Below are 18,091 nucleotides of genomic sequence, written 5' to 3'. Positions count from 1 at the left end.
CAAGTTTTCTTTTTCTTATTAAATTTTTTCTTTCATTGTAAAGTTGATAATCCTATTAGTGTTAAGAGATTCCTGAAATGAAGTTGTATTACAACTGCAGGACATCTAAAGCTAGATCTCTGAAGTCAGTGGTCGGCAAATGATGGCCAGCTGGCCAAGAAGGCCTGCAGCCTGATTGTGTAAATATACATTTATTGGAACAATCATGCATTAATTTACATATTCTCTGTAGCTGCTTTCACACTAAAAGGGCATAATTAAATAGTGGGGGTGGAGAATGTTTTTCCTGCAAAGCTGAAATATTTACTACATGAGATGTCAGAGAAAGCTTTACTGTCAGACCACTATGACAAAAGTTGGTTGTCTCTGAGAAAAAGTTGCCTATTGTCATGATTATTAAGTAGTCAGTTTTGCCCAAAATTTTCCACCAAGATAGCAACATGTCTAAAGGAGATCTGACACTTGAAAATATTTTCTATTTTAATGGCTCAAAATGAAACCAAAGTTATGATCTTCCAATGGGAATCACCCAGGATCTTCTACTTAAGCATCCTCTCCCAGAAATGACCAATTCATTAGAGTTGAACACCTGAAAAGCCATACTGGGGGTAATTTTGGTGGGAAAATAGGAAGATGTGACATTCATAAGTCTAGATTAAATTTAGTGACTGAAAAAAAGTCCTCCAAATTTGAAAATCTTTGAAAGAAAATATAAAGAACAAACTAGTTTAAAACAAGTAAATAAGGTTCCTATCCCCTTTCTCCTCACAAGAAGCTAACTGTACATCCAAGTGGATTCAACAGCAATATTTGTGAGCCAAATATGAAACCAAATAATAAACACTTGGTGTTAATTTGCATTAATAAAAGAAACAAATTCTTGACAGAGAAATAGGCAGAGGGAGAAGCAGGTTCCCTGCAGGGAACCCAATGTGGAAATCAGTCCCAGGATCCTGGGATCACGCCCTGAGCCCAAGGCAGATGCTCAACCATTGAGACACTCAGACATCCCAATAACAAATTCTTGATTGGTTTGCTCCAACTGAATAAGAGGCAAAGTTTGGGAAAATGAGAACACAAGACAGAAGGCTGGAGAAGCTGTTTCTGGCTCCTCACGCAAAGACTTTAAAATTTTTTTTTTAAATTAATTAGATATATTTCATTTAAAGAATCAGAGAATATAATGTTTATTAAAAACAAAGCTTTCTCATATGTTTTTTGCTGGTTTCATACTCTCTGGCCACATGCTCCATGCATTTTCCCTTTCTGTGTGTGGATTGTGTATCGTCAGGCCATATACATTCTGAATGATGTTTAGCTTTCCCTGGCTTTCCTTAATTCAGTCATCAATAAAATTTGCCATCCAGTTAAAATTGTCACATCCCTTGCAGAAAGCAATTTGAAAAAGCTTTTTAAGAGACACAGAATGTTCACAGCCTTTTGACCCAGTTATTCCACTGCTGGGAATATATCTTAAGGAAATAATTCAGAAGAAGGGAAAAAAAAACCTCTTATTAATGAAAGAATTATTTATAATGACAAAAAAAACCCTTTATATCCAAAAATAAGAGAATAATTAAATTAACTGATACTTCAACTAGAAGAACTGTTAAATAGCCATTAAAACAATTATGCAAACTATGTAACAACACAGAAAGTATTTATGGTATAATGTTAACGCAGAAAAGTAGAATGTAAAATTATATTTGCATTGTGATTACAATGTGAGAAACAAGCTCTGCATATGAACTAATACTGGAAGAAACACAAAATGAATTTTTTTTATGAATTGAAACATAGTATTATTTAGGATGGTAAAATGGAGGCTTTATTTCGCTTTTAGCAAATGTTTATTTTTATTGTGTTGTTTATAAGCTTAAAAATGGAGGAGAACATTTTATTCCTGCCCCGCTTCCTTTTGCCAGTTAAAATAATTTTGGAATTTATCAGTCATGGTCCAGTTACAAAGAAGAGAAACCATTCTGACCAAATGAAGCAGAATGGCATTTATTACAGAATCAAGGCAATGGTTAGAGAAATAGACAAGGCTGAGTTGCCAGGGATAATTCTCAAGGCTATACCATAGAACTGGGATCCCAAAAGGGCTGCTTCTCCTGCCATTACCAGCAAGCAACTTGCAAAACTGAAAAGCTCTGCTCATATCTGTTAGCTCCAGGAGGAGAACATTGCCTTTGTATGATCTGCACCAGTGAGATGGAGCTTCATGCCTTCTTCCTCTCACTGTGTAAGCCAGTTCTGAATTTAAGTCTTGGATAAGTGAGTCAGATTGATGGTACCTAAATCACATGCAAAATGCTTTACAGCTTCCATGGTATAGCGAAGCACTGAAAAGGGATTGACCTAGAGAGTGAATAAGCCAGTCTCTAGTATGTGCCACATAGATTCTCAGATAAAATATAAGACTCACAGTTAAATTAAAATTTCAGATAAACAACAAATGATTCTTAGTATTTCCCAAATATTGCAAGGGACATACTGATACTAAAGTTATTATTTATTGCTTACTTGAAATTCAGACATAAATGGGCTTCCTGTAGCTTTAATTGCTAAGCATGGCAACCCTACTGCCATGGAAATCAATAAAAGCTGAAGTTATTCCCAATTCATTCAAAGCTTTGGTAATATTTATTCTCAGTTAAAGATTCCCTCAATAGAATGCCCCAAATACTTAATGAAAACATTTTCTTTTTTAAACCAATAAACATTTTCTGGTTCTTTATAATTTCTCCCAAAATTGGAAGCACACAGGTGAATGTCAGTGAGACTCTTGTTAGCAATAAGGTATATGTTAGATTCTTGTTATCAAAGAGTATCAGGGCTGAATGAAACCCTAGAGAGAATGCATTCCTTAGAGATAATTTTTCTACCTCTTTTATTAACACACAAGAAGTCAAGTTAGAACAGAGTCACAGTTAGGATCCAGGGCTCCCAGATACTACCTTTTTCAGTCAGGAGTCTCCAAAAAGATTTCAGCTGTGATTGAGATTCAAGTGAAAATTGCTCCCACAAAAACATAGAATTTGAATTAACCTTTCATGATCTTGAGTGCAAGAGAAAGCATGAGTTGCCACTTAAGAACTGTGGTAGTAAAACCCCTGGATCAGGGATGGCCTGGAATCTAACCATGATGTGTCACTACTCAACTTGGTAAGCTTAGGCATGTGATAATTCCTCCAAATCTCAGTACTCTCAATGCTAAAATGAGGCCATTAATATTTTTCCTGTTTCCTTTACAAGTTTGCCATGGGGATCAAACAATCTCATGTCTGCGAAATTTCCTGAAATGTAAGAAGAACAACAAAAGAAGCTTTGCTGAGTCTCATGATTGAAAATTTCTAAAGTTTAAAATATTCAATATTACAACCATTGTCCATCTCTGGGGGTGCTTATCATATGCAATAATTTCAATTCTTGCTTTTAAACTCTTGAGCAGAGTAGATCTCAGTAGTAGTGACAGAAGCTTAAAGTAGAGCTGGAATAGAAAGAAGATACATATTTATTTCTTGCTCAAGTAAATGAACTCTGGAGGTTAGTGGTCCATGGGACTCAATCATCCTTAGGGACTCTGGTTTCTTCTATTGTGGCTCTCTGTCATTATCATTGTAACAACATCCCACCTCATGGCTCAAGGTGGCTGGTCAGCCTTCAGCCATTACATCGTTTCAGCCATCAGAAGGGGAAAAATTTTTAAGAGGGCATTCGCCTTCCTTTGAGTTGAATACACTTCCTGGTGTGGAAATACCATTCTTACTTACACCCCATTGCTGTAACTTCATCGAATGGCTGCTACTAATTACAAAATTAGAGAAATCAAGTTGTAATTTAATACAGCCATGTGCTCATCTACAAAACAATGCCTCTATAGCTCAGAGCAGTAAACATTCTCTGTCACATAGGTAAAAACCAAACATTTTCCCACCACCTTAGTTTGGAGTTATCTTGGTTTGGTTTGCTATAACAAGCTATTGTAGGCTGGATGGCGTATTGAAAATAGAAATTTATTTCTCACAGTTCTGGAGACTAGAAATCTAAGATGGGGCTGCCATCATGGCCAGGTTCTGGTAAGTATCTTCTTTCAGATCGCAGATTGCCTTCTTCCTTTTGTATTCTCTAATGGTAGAAAGAAATTGGAAAAGCTCTCTGAGGTCCCTTTCATAAAGGCACTAATTCCACTAATGAGGACTCCACTCTCATGTTCTAATTACTTTCCAAAGGCCCCACCTTTTAAGAGCATCACATTGAAGGTTAAGATTTCTGCATCTGAATTTTGAAGGAGACACAAACATTCAGTTCATTGCAGAGAGTAATTCAGTTAAAAAATAGAATCTTTTGGGATGCTTGGGTGGCTCAGTGGTTGAGCCTCTGCCTTTGGCTCGGGGTGTGATCCCGGAGTTCTGGGATTGAGTCGCAAGTCAGACCCCCTGCATGGAGCCTGCTTCTCCCTCTGCCTATGTCTCTGCCTCTCTCTCTCTCTCTCTCTCTCTCTCTCTGTCTCTCACGAATAAATAAATAAAATCTTAAAAAAAAAAAAGTAGAATCTTCCTTAAAAAAAATTAGAATCATTCTTAATAATGCTGACTGGAAAAGTCAAATTAAAGCTCTAGTTGTAGGGCACCTGGCTGGCTCAGTTGGTAGAGCACGTGACTCTTGATCTCAGGGTTGTGAGTTCAAACTCCATGTTGGGTATAGAGATGACTTACTTAAAAATAAAATCTTAAAAAGCAATAATAAAAATTAAATAAAGTTGTTCTAATCATATAATTAAATTATTGTCTAGCTAGATTATAAGCTCTATATAACAATAGCACAATGCTTGCCACATGTCTGATCATTTATAAATATTTGATTAATGAATGGAAAAAAATAGCTATTAGAGGGTAAGAGAGAGGAATCACAAATTTTATCTCTACAGAATCCAGGCTGCCAGCAATGAAATTATTTTAATACTGAAAACTGAAATAGAAAAAAAAAAATTGCAAAACTGCTCTCTGACTCACAAAACAGATTAAACTATACCAAATCATGACATGCAAGCAAATTATCTAAACTCAAATTCCTACCTTATTCAGACCCATGTGTGCCATGACAAGCCACAGATAAACTGATCTAACTTTGTCTGGATTCATAAAACTTCTGACTGTTTGAAAAACTCTCTCAGTCACAAATTCTGACCAGTCCTTGAAAAGCTCAGCCTGTGATCAACTCCAGCCTGCAAGAATCTTTCCCTAACTCACTTTTTGGGGAAACATTCTACAGTAATCTTGCTAAATATCAATAATAACACTAATAAATTTAACTTTGTTTGATACAGGTGTGTTATTAGTGTTCTTTGACCCATAGCAATAGACCATGTTTATTAAATGTCATTGCATATTATAAATGTCTGCTTTCATAGATTTTTCTTGAGCAGTAGACATGTTTTCATGTTGTATACTGGACAAACTAAAATCCTTTCTGGAAGAAGATAGCATATAAATATGGATAAACAGTGTGAAAACTAGAAAAGCTTTTTCCCAACCGAAATTATACGTTCTTTGAATTCTCCCTGACAAAAGAGAAAAGAAATGAGCTAAGACACGGTATATGTTCAAACAGACAAGGTCAGGAGTGAGAGAGCAGGTACAAGGAAGAAATATTTTCAAATCACTAATCTAGTCAACAAATATTAGTGCAGAAAAATAGAAGTCAGATAAATTTTATCTTTTGAAAAAGTATTGTATGCCAGTGCATTTGGTATTTCTATAAGGCTTAAGGTCTTATAACTACACAGCAATTGGTCTCAGGTTTGGATTCAGAAAACATTCAATATTGTACAATTGAATTTTGCTTCTTATATGACTTGGAGTATATATTATCTGAGGTTTAATTATCTCGTTTGTAAAGATATAATGTTGCATTTAACTTTGGATATTCAACCATATGGCTGTCTTTTACATAACTCAAATATACCAGAAAGTTATAATTTGTATCTGTGCACTCTATTATGTATAATCACTGCATACATTGTGTACTGGTGATATACATATTACTATGTATGATTGTATACACAAAATCAAGTTTATTTTACTTTATGAGCAATTCACATGATTTTTCTCATATAGTTGTGACTACATGCAATATTCACTTGATGTGCTGATTCTACAAATGAATCATCAAGTATTTTTTTATTCTACTGCAATACCTACCGCACAGATGGGTTGTTTCGAACATCAAAAGAAAAAAATGACAAATCTGTTGGCACACAGTTGGTTCCCCATTTTGTTGACTAAATCTGAATTTTTATTCCTAATACCTAAGACAAGCATATTTTAATGATACAAACAGTAATAGAGTCACCTGGAGAGCAAAGAAAATGACAATATTAATGACAGTCACCTAACTACACTGAAGGCCACCAGAAGATGGCAGTCTCATTTCTTTAAGGCACAGGATGACACTAAAACAAATGGTTGGGACACAAGATGACAGATAGCGTGGAAGATGAAATTGTTCAGGTCACTGCTGGCTACTGCCTGTCAGCATAATTCTTTCTCCAGGTGAGGCCAATGAACTCTTTTTTGCAGAAAGTGCCAGAAACGGAAATGCCTGATTTTCAATGCTATGGATTTTTGCCATGAAAGATTACATACAGAGAGTAACAAAGAGTTCACCATTCATCTGAAGCTTCTTCACCACTGGATTTTTTCTCATGTTTCTTGGCATGTTCCTCTTTCATGCTGCATCAGTATACGGGAGTGCTAAGATAAAACCTAGGGCATTCCTCGGTTTGTTTTGTTTTGTTTTGTTTTGTTTTCCTAGACTCATTGACTTACAGAGAAAATACTGTGGTTAAGAGGTAACACTGAGGCCAATTATCCAGTCATATCTCCATTTTTCTTTTTTTTTTTTTTTTTTTTAATATCTCCATTTTTCAAAGAAGGTACCCCAACCTGAAATACATGTAAATCAAAAAAATATATGTTGGTGAACTCCCTTGCCAGCCTGGAGGAGTTAGACACTAAAGCAGCAGATCAGGCCTGCATGCTATCTGTCTTCTAAAACTCTCTCAAATTGATCTTTGTGACTTTCAGATGCACCACCATGAGCAATAGGCTGAGCAGCACAAAGAATTCAAAAATTCTAAATTGAAGTTCTAGTGTAGTTACCCTGCTCTTTTATTTCCTGTCTTTTTGATAAGCTGCTTCTCTCCAACCTATGCATATAGAACAGGAACAATTTGATTTGCCCTTGAAGAATCCCTCCCCCACCATAAAAGAACATTGGCATTATCCACATTTTCCCAATGTGGATTCATGTAATGCCATTTTTTTTCAGTTCCATTTTGAAAGCTTAGAGAGTGGTGAAAGGTCACATTAATAAGCATAACTATTTAATTTCCAAAATTAATGAGTGGAGCTGAACATATTGAATGCATTGTGTTAGACTATCTGATTCTTTTGGAATTACTCTGAAACTCAGAGAGGGTATGATGACCAAATGGTGCTAACCTAATGATGTTTTCATAGGAGGCTATGAAAAGAAAGAAACAAATATTGCAGAATGCATAGACAATACTGTTTCAATTTGTTGATGACAAAACACATTTCATCTCTATTTGTGAGTAGACTTTGCTATGAAGTACTAGCCAGATTGCTAATAATTAAAAACTTAATGTGTCTTCAGTCATTACAATAGAACAGTGATGAGAGGTTGCAAAAAGTATGTGTATTCTGTTTTCTGTATTTATTTGGGGAAAGGAAAAATCCCTATAACAGTAAATTGAAAAACAGTGCATATGATTATGCTGGGTCTTGAGGGAAAGTTAAGATATTATTTCTCAGTGTTTGCCAATGATGTTCCCCAATAGAAAAATGGCCCCCAGAGGATCTCAGGCCAGTTCAGATACCCTCCACCAAACAAGTATATTCCTAGTGCTTATTCCAATTTCTTGTCTCCCCAATATCTTTATAATAAGCTCACTTCTTGGGATCCCTGGGTGGCGCAGCGGTTTGGCGCCTGCCTTTGGCCCAGGGCGTGATCCTGGAGACCCGGGATTGAATCCCACGTCGGGCTCCCGGTGCATGGAGCCTGCTTCTCCCTCTGCCTGTGTCTCTGCGCCTCTCTCTCTCTCTCTCTGTGACTATCATAAATTAAAAAAAAAAAATAAGCTCACTTCTTAAAAAAATTAGTAATTAAGAGCTTACTTATCTATGTGCCCTTTCTCCTACTTGTTAGATTCTGGGTAACTGGCCCAAAGGGCCACTTGTAGCGTTTGGTTTGATTTAGGTGATCTAATTGCTTTGACATCCTGCATTGAGATTACTTTTGTCACCCATTTCCTCCTCCTATTGCTGCAGTCTAGGCACATGGGAATGATTTCATGCATTCAAATGATCACCAGCATCATTAAAAAAAAAAAAAAAAAACAAATCAGTTAATGGTCTAAAGATGTCCTTTTCTAATATATTTATGTCAATTGCTAATGATCCTTAGAATTTATTGAGAAGCTTCTTCCCTTAAGATTTTGAAATGATGAGCTTCTGCCCTGCAGCAATATTTGCCGCTTCAAAGTCCATATTGAGGTGTGGCTAATTCCTATCTTTGGATGGGCTTTTATTCGCCGCCATCTCTGCAACGGAGAATGGATCAGACCTACACCTGTTGCCCACCATGCATAAGATGTTAAAAGAGGTGCTCTTTAGCCCCTAAGGGCTTTCTTTTTGAGATGAATTAGATCTCACATAGGATTACGATATTCATTCATCCATCCCTGGCTGAAAAATGCAGACTGAATTTTCTGGCACAAATTCATCTTCAATTTACTTCATTTTATGCTAATCCGGAGCTCATCCTCTTATCCGAAAAATGAAGAGATCAGCAAATGTTAAAGATATTTTTTTATCAGAGGTAGACAGCCATTGTATTTAATTTTCCTTTACATTATACACACTGCATTATCCATTTAATCCCAGACACAGAAGATTTGCCAATGAGTGATTCTAGCTGACAAGTATGGTAAGACTCGGTTTTCTCTACTTATTCTGTTATTTAACACAATTGGGTGAAGAACAAATTCAGATCATAAAACTTAAAACTATAATAACCATCACAGCTTAATTCATATAAGGTTTCATTTAAAGGATCATACATATTTTCCTATGTCCTCATTTATTTTCTCTAGTTCTCTAGAATGTAGACAGGAAAATGGAATTAATTTTGATTTCTATTTTTCTGATTGGCCTTCCATGGTGCCATTTAGTTTACTTGACTTGCAGTGGTCATTCATTCACAGTATGGTATTCAATCAATATTTATTGAGTACTCACTTCATGCCAGGAAGTGTGCTACATCCTGGGCATAGGAGCCTCAACAGAACAGACACAGTTCCTACTTCTGAGGAGCTTTTGGATGCTCTTCTAGTCAACTGGAAATAAATTCTAGAGGTTTAATTTCTTAATTTTTGGATCATTTCCTTGTCCAATAAGATGGGATTACCTAATGGACTTAATTATTGAATTAAGCTTAATTATTTGACGTTTACTCATCTCTCAGTAGGCTGTTTCGGCAGAAAATTTTCAGATATTATTAATGTAGAAGCAAAAACGCTATGAACTATGATCTTGTTGTAAAAGTACAGTTCATAATCTTGGTTACAGGGTTTTGTCATTTATTTATGGTTTTGTTACTTATTTAAATAAAAATGAGGAAGTTTTAATTTTAATTTTCTTACAGGAAAATTACAAAATATCCTTGGCTCAAAAACCTTTGTCTTTTTTTTTTTTAAATGCGATATCTTTTAAGAAATACCTTGTACATTATAGCCAGTTAGTGAATGGCTTTTTGAAAGAATGTAGGATCCATGACAACAGAGACTTCACCACATTTATTCACTTTGCTATCTCCAGCACATAAAATAAATAATGCCTGGAACATAGTAGGCATTATATGCCTACTAGATACTGGAAATAGCGAAGTGAATTTATTCATATTTAATGAATGAATGGCCTCATTGATAGCAAAAGACTAATTTGTGCTGCTTAGGGAAAATAATCACATAAAATTCTTCAGTGAAGAATGTTTTTGTAATAGTTTTAGTTCACTGATTTTATTGTAAATACTGGCTTATTTAGATTGATTCAAACCAGTTTGAGCTCTCTATTCTGCTTTTATGTTCCAAGCATTTTTTCCTCTTTTCTTTCTTACTATTGTAGAGAAAACCACTCAGAGTGATTTCATTGCAAGTAATCTGTCTTTTCTTTCTGGCAGCTTTTAAGGTCTTTGGTATTGTACAATTTCATTACAATGTGATTACGTGGAGATTTCTTTAAAAGGAATGCATCCTGCTTAGGTGCAGCTGACCCTTGAATAACATGGGTTTGAGCTGTTCAGGTCCACTTTTATGAGGATATTTCTTTTCAGTCAGTACAGCACTGATTGACTACTAAATATCATTTACACTACTGTAAATGCATTTTCTCTTCCTTATGATTTTTTAACAACATTTTCTTTTCTCTGGCTTACTTTATATTGTAAGAATACAGTATGGAATACATATAGCATTCAAAATATGTGTCGATTGACTGTTATGTTATTGGTAAGGCTTCCAATCAACAGTAGGCTTTTGATGGGGATCGCTGAGTGCTCAGTGGTTAAGCACCTGCCTTACGCCCAGGGTGTGATTCTGGAGTCCCGGGATCGAGTCCCACGTCGGGCTCCCTCAATGTCACTCCGCCTGTGTCTCTGCCTCTCTCTCTCTCTGTCTCTCATGAATAAATAAAATCTTTAAAAAAAAAAAACAGTAGGCTTTTGATAGTAGAGTTTTTAGAGAGTCAAGATTTCTATGTGGATTTCAAAGACACAAGGTGTCAGCACCCATAACCCAATCATTGTTCAAGGGTCAACTGTATTTTATAGATTCATATCTCTTTTCAATTCTGGAAATTCTCACTCATTGTCTCTTTGAATGTTGCCTCTCCATTTTTTCTATTTTGTCTTCTAGATACTAGTGGAATGTATGTGACAGCTTCTCATTCTGTTCTCCATCCTCTAACACCGCTTTCAGATTTCCGTTTTTACCTCTTTTTGCTGTATTCTGAAGAATTCCATTATGTCTAGCTTTTAGTTCATAAATTTTCTCTTCTGTCTATTCTTTAACTTATCTATGAAATGATTCATTGCAATTATATTTTTTATTTTCAGAAAGTATATTTTGATTCTTTTCTCAACCTGCCTGCTTTGTTCTACTATCTTATTAATTGATCATAGATTTATTTCATCTTTCTTTTTTAGAACTATTTGTATTATACCTTTAAGAAAGTCAGATGAATCTTGATGTTCCATTTATAGTTCTTGGGGGACCTAATTTCCTTTCTGTTAATTCCAATGACACCTACTCATGTCCTATGTAGAGAGCATGGCTCTACTGAGAGGATATGCATTTGCTTCATTCAGTGTTCCCTGGGGACTATGCTAACATGCACGATCACCTCCAGTGTTCTCAACAGGTAAACATTATCTCTTCAAAATACTGAATGAAATGGGGCCAGGCCTTGGGTTACAAACTCTCAAACAGGGCTTTTTTTAATTCTACCACCACCAAAGCAAACATAGGTAGTTTTCCTCATAGTCTAGCTCAGCTAGTAAGTTATATACATATTTTTTCTTAGTTCACCCTTTCACCAAATGTGAGGATACTGGTTGTACATGGAAAAGTTCTTTGATTCCCCCACCTTCTGGAGTGCAAGTCTTTGTCTACCACTCCAAAGGGCAATTAAAATCTGTCACAAAATCCACCAAATGCCCCTGAGAGAGCTCAGTGCTTTGATTTTCACCTTCCTCTCAGGGATTTTCATTTTCTAGCTTCAAAACTCAGCCATACAATCCAAGTGTCTTGTTAAATTTTGCCTAGCAACATTTGGTGTGTGTGTGGTGAGGAGTAGGGTAGTAGAATACTGGTAGGTCATAGTGCTAAAAATAAAAGGCTTACAAGCTATTTTTAACTCTCCTTTGTCATTTTGCTTTTGGTCTTGACTCACATTAATCGAAAGCTTACATTTGCATCTGAGTTGAAGATAAAGAAAAGATGGCAGGTAAACTTATCCCAGGAGCCAGGCAGGACATCTGTACTGCTTCCAGAAAAGACTGTAACTTCCAGACTCCCCTCCCAATGGCACTGCTGCTTGCATTGCAGGGCGTGACTGAATTCCAGTCTCTACATAAATGTGTGTGATGCCACTGTATCTTTATTTCCTCTTTTGTTATATTTCTGTTTACTCTTCCAGTGTCCCCTTGTCTTGCATTCCTCCTTGAGTCAAGGACTTTTTCTTGAGAAAAAGGATCAGATCTCATCCATTCTGAGTAGAATGAAACATTCATTATGGGACTGAGCCACTGATGAGGAGGATAGACTTTGAAGTCTTTCAAAGAGACAAAACATTCCTGTTTTCAAGCACTTATTTTTCCCCTAACCAATTTCCAGTTAAAGAGCATGTTTTTGTTGTTTGAATGGAAGCTATGTGCTTTAAAGATAGAAATAGCAGTGAAAATGAGAAAAAACAGTCTTTAAAATCATCTTTCTGAATGGAAGTGGCCCAACTATTTTTGCAGAGGAAAGAGAAAAGGTGGCTCAGGAGGAATATGAAGAATGCGTAGAGAAATCTGCATATTTATCTTATTCTTAGACCACCTCTTTTCGACTCCTGCTCTCCTCATATTTATGGACAAAGGAAAGGGCGAAAAGAAAATTTAAAGTCCACATGATGTGCAGGCTGATTAAAAGTGAAAGCCAGATCTGCTGACAATTGACAAAAGATCAGGGAGTCATTTATTTAATTGGACTCCGAGTGACAAGAAGGTGAGATGATTATCGGAGAGATGAGTCTTTTGTTCCAGCCTAACAGTTTAAGTCATTTCAAATGGAAAGGGAACTTTTCCAATTTCTTTAGGACACCAGCCTGAAGAGGTTTTTCAATATTAATCCAGGTAATCAGGATCAAAAATACTATTTGCCTCTCTCGCAGAAAGAAGAGATTATGGGCCACCGAGATGGAAGGGTTGGGAATGCTGAAGGTATTAACTCAGCTGCATGTCAATGAGATACGGAGAAATGAATACTCAGTCTGTGCAGTTGGCTCTTCTCGTTTTGTTCACTGATTTAAAAATATAGTTCAGAGGAGATACTCCCAACTTCCTCCCCATCATCAGCATAACCTGCAAAAGAATTTAATTTATACCTTATAACAGTGAGAATTCTGACCCAGGAGCATTAGGGTTCTGGTAGAGAAAAATTGGATACTGAAAGCAAGCATAAAAATGTATTTTCATTTTCTTTGTATTAGATTTATGAAAGAAAAAAAAAGAATTAAGTTTGACTGAGTATCTGATATGTGCCAGGCAATGTGCAAATCTCATTACATATTTCATTACATTTGCACAATAAACTTGTTGTAAGAAAATATCTCAACTCTTTATGGTGCTAAAACACCTTGAAGACACTATTATTCATGTCTCCAATAGTTTCGTGGTCAACTTAAAGATAAAGAAATAAAGAGTTTACTCCAAGTCAGAATGATGTAATGGTATCTGAGCAAAAAATGGCTGCCTTCAAGAGAATGTTAATGTTTTTAAGGTAGATTGCAACACTAGCAATTCCTAATAGCTAAGGGACACTTTCAGAAAGGGGGAAGCAGTGACCCATAATATAACCCTCTTGGGACAGGTGGCACACGTAGCCATGCTAGACAAATTCATTTCTACAGTGTAGAATTGGAATACAACTGGATAGGCTAGAGTCAAGATAAGAGCAAATAGAAATTTTGAAACACACTGCTATTCAAATTAAATTTTAGTTATAAGTAATACATGAATCTGGGCTCCTCAAGGAAAGATGGGTGAGGATACCATCCTCAGGCCTTGGCAGATGAGGATAGTATTGCACAGGCTTAATGGAAGTGGCTAGTGTCTGGAAGGCTCCCTAACACTCACCAACTGCCCTGTTCCAAATGAGCATAGTTCTGGAAAGATGAGGACCTATAAAGTTATCCGATAAGACCTATATTACCGGGAGAAGGGAGAATGACCAGATGGTAGCCACACTGAGGCAAAGACACAAAGGAGTCCTCCTTTCTTCTTTATAAGTTGTCTATTTGACCATCTGCAGAGGTGGAAGGCCAGATGGACCCTTACCAGAGGTCTGTCCCCCTGTCATATCAGAGAATCTTACATTTTGACATGGAAATAAGAATACCCACTGGACAGAGACAAGGACTCTGAGCATGAATTGTCCAGGGGGTAGAAATCAGCTTCTCTTGATGTTAAAATATTTCTTACACTGCAGTGTATTAATATAGGATTCCTGGAGGGCAGGGGTAAGACCAGCAAACTACTTTCAAGAAAAAAGTGGCAAGTGTGATAAAAGGCTTTTCCAGGACAGAAAATCTCAGGAGGGTGAACCTTGGAGAACACAGGCAACAGCTCAGCAAGAAGAAGCAGGGCAAGAAGTTGATCATTTTCGATTCCTTCACAGGATGCAGAGGTCTATGCTGTGACTAGGAAGTTTCTTTACACAGAAGTCAAAGGCTGGAGGCACAACCTATTTGATCAGTTCATGTCCTAGTGCTTTCCTGAGGCCATCTTTGAATCAGATCCAGCTGTGCTAACTCTTGCAAACTGTTGGACAAGACTGCAAAATTTGGTTACCTGTCACTTAATATGTCCCACCTGCTAACAAAGTAAGCCAGCATTTTCTAAACCATACCCCTTGGAGGGTGTGTGTGTGTGTGTGTGTGTGTGTGTGTGTGTGCATGTGTGTCTACTAGAAGTTATATGTAAAATATATACATGTTATGGGAAATCCAGCAGTGAGGGAATCAGATTAAGTTCATTTAAGTCGATGATTACCAAACTTATTCAACTGTAGCACCCATTAAAAAACAACTAATAAAATCTCTTGAAACTTCATTGGTCATAATTTAATAAACATAGTCAAGTGGATAAGAGTATCATTTTTATTCTCTAGAACAACTAGAAACACTACTTTGTCTCTTTGTCTTATGCGTTTTGCTTATCCATTCAGTCATCAAATTTTTATTCAGAGCAAACTATATGTTGACATAATAATAGTTGTATTATATAAATAATATAAATAAATAAATAAATAAAATAAAAAATAAATAAATAAAATAAATAAATAAAAAAATATGGTAAATAAAAAAATATGGGTCCTGCCATTTGGGAATAAAGAATAGGCATAAAAGATATCAATTGATTACTAATAGTATTAAGTGCTATGATGAGAATAAGCAAGATACAGAAAAGAAACAGGCTCAGAAAAATACTGGAATGGTGACTATTCTTGAAGAAGGTAATGGAGCCAACCATCAGAAAGCTAGGAGCAAAGGCTTATAGCAAAACAGCTAAAGCTGGATGACCCCAAGCAGGGTGCTATTTCTATTTTCCACACTGAAATTATAAAACTATATTTCTGTCTGTTGCAAAGGAGTCTCATTATTGAGAGAAACTTCCAAATTCAAGAAATTGTCTTCTTGTTATTCTACAATCCGGGAAGTAAAAAGTAGGATATTACTTTTTTTTTTACGATTTTATTTACTTATTCATGAGAGACACACAGAGAGAGAAAGGCAGAGACTAAGCAGAGGGGGAAGCAGGCTCCATGCAGGGAGCCCGATGTGGGACTCAATCCTGGGACTCCAGGATCATGCCCTGGGCTGAAGGCAGGCGCTCAGCTGCTGAGCCACCCAGGCATCCCAGATATCACTTTTAATATAAGTTTCCCACATTATCTTGTGCTTCTTATCAAGTTAGTTATCAAATGTATTACTTGTCCCATATCCATTTACCTTGATAGATTCTATGTTAAAAGAGGATAAAGACCATGTCTGTCTTATTCAACATCCTACTATATAAAAGATGCTCAAAAATCATTTGTGAGATAATTAAAATAATTTATTTTTATAAATAAAAGTCTTGGTCCTTCAGCCACGTGCAGAAGAATGAAACTAGACCATTCTCTTACACCATACACAAAGATAAACTCAAAATGGATGAAAGATCTAAATGTAAGACACGAATCCATCAAAATCCTAGAGGAGAACATGGGCAACACCCTTTTTGAACTTGGCCAGAGCAACTTCTTGCAAGATACATACATGAAGGCAAGAGAAACACAAGCAAAAATGAACTATTGGGACTTCATCAAGATAAGAAGCTTTTGCACAGCAAAAGATACTGTCAACAAAACTCAAAGACAACCTACAGAATGGGAGAAGATATTTGCAAATGACATATCAGATAAAGGGCTAGAATCCAAGATCTATAAAGAACTTCTTAAACTCAACAGCAAAGAAACAAACAATCCAATCATGAAATGGGCAAAAGACATGAAGAGAAATCTCACAGAGGAAGACATAGACATGGCCAACAAGCACATGAGAAAATGCTCCTCATCACTGGCCATCAGGGAAATACAAATCAGAACCACAGTGAGATACCACCTCACACCAGTGAGAATGGCTAAAATTAACAAGACAGGAAACAACAAATGTTTGAGAGGATGTGGAGAAAGGGGAACCCTCTTGCACTGTTGGTGGGAATGTGAACTGGTGCAGCCACTCTGGAAAACTGTGTGGAGGTTCCTCAAAGAGTTAAAAATAGGGCTACCCTATGACCCAGCAATTGCACTGCTGGGGATTACCCCAAAGATACAGATGCAGTGAAACGCTGGGACACCTGCACCCCAATGTTTATAGCAGCAATGTTCACAATAGCCAAATTGTGGAAGGAGCCTCGGTGCTCATCGAAAGATGAATGGATAAAGAAGCTGTGGTCTGTGTATACAGTGGAATATTACTAAGTCATTAGAAACGATGAATACCCACCGTTTGTTTCAACGTGAATGGAACTGGAGGGTGTTATGCTGAGAGAAGGAAGTCAATCAGAGAAGGACAAATATTATATGGTCTCATTCATACGGGGAATATAAAAAATAGTGAAAGGGATTATAGGGGAAAGGAGAGAAAATGAGTGGGAAATATCAGAAAGGAAGACAGAACATGAGAGACTCCTAACTCTGGGAAACGAACAAGGGGTAGTGGAAGGGGAGGTGGAAGGGGGGCTAGGGTGACTGGGTGATGGGCACTGAGGGGGGCACTTGACGAGATGAGCAGTGGGTGTTATACTACATGTTGGCAAATTGAACTCCAATAAAAAAATATACAAAAAAAACCTTGGTCCTCAACAAAGAATTTAGGTAAAATGCAACAAATAAAAAATACTACAAATTTACCACAAATATCTTCCTTTTGATTGATGTAATCTTTGTATTCAAAGTATTTGCTTTACTTTGTTTTTAATGATGTAACTTTTATGTGTCATTGATTTGGAACACAAAGTTCAAACAGATAAAACATGATTATTAATTTATTCAATATCTAACAACATCCTTAAAAATATGAGTTGATAAAGCCCATTTTCTTTATTTGGAAAACTATTTAAGGTGATTAATGTGCATCAATAATCTACAGTATAGGATTATAGTTGCATTTATGTTATATGCTGGGTTCTCTGTAAGTAAGAATATATGATATTTCAAAGAAGGACCAATGATTTGAATAAAAGTCACTTATATTTCAGAGTGAAAGTTTGGATAACAATAAAAATAACATAACGGCCTGATTTTTAAATTACTCTTTCTAGGGAAACTAAGACAAAGACAAAAAGGAACAATAAAGGAGGAAAGTTAAGAGTAATAACAGATAATTTAAGCTAAGAAATTGGTCTCTTTTTTGTTCAATGGCTCCCTAACAGAATACATGCTTCTGAGTCATCGTCAGACTATGCTGCACCACTGTCGAACAAGACATTTTTTCTGAAGATTCATTCGCACTTCATAGAGAGTAGCCCTCTCAGATCTTCCAGTTAAAAGAAATCTGAGAAGGTCTTTTTGATTCCTTTGAACAGTCTGATATTTCCCTAGAAATGGTGTTTTGTGATACAATGATTCCTTCCAAATCTTTAACAAGCCTCCTAAATGAGGGCTTTGGGAAAATGAGGCATACAAGCAATGTATTTAAAG

General features: G+C 36.4%; 1 long non-coding RNA gene across 8 annotated transcripts in view; it reads right to left on the bottom strand.

Moving 5' to 3' along the window:
- The window catches only part of LOC140633725 (uncharacterized), a 106,007-nt gene that overhangs the window by 36,823 nt on the left and 51,093 nt on the right, over positions 1 to 18,091 (bottom strand). For 6 of the 8 annotated variants that reach the window (XR_012031314.1, XR_012031328.1, XR_012031315.1 and 3 more), the window contains one exon: positions 1,870 to 4,131. The exons of 1 other annotated variant lie outside the window; for it this stretch is intronic. This is a non-coding gene — a long non-coding RNA (uncharacterized lncRNA). Of the gene's footprint in view, positions 1 to 1,869; positions 4,132 to 8,865; positions 13,210 to 18,091 lie in introns of those variants that run through there. One more of the 8 variants, XR_012031326.1, reaches the window with a different exon arrangement.

The sequence above is a fragment of the Canis lupus genome, chromosome 1 (genome assembly GCF_048164855.1).
Source record: "Canis lupus baileyi chromosome 1, mCanLup2.hap1, whole genome shotgun sequence".
NCBI lineage: Eukaryota > Metazoa > Chordata > Mammalia > Carnivora > Canidae > Canis > Canis lupus.
Note: the sequence above shows the minus strand (reverse complement) of the source record. Positions and strands in the feature narration are given on the sequence as shown.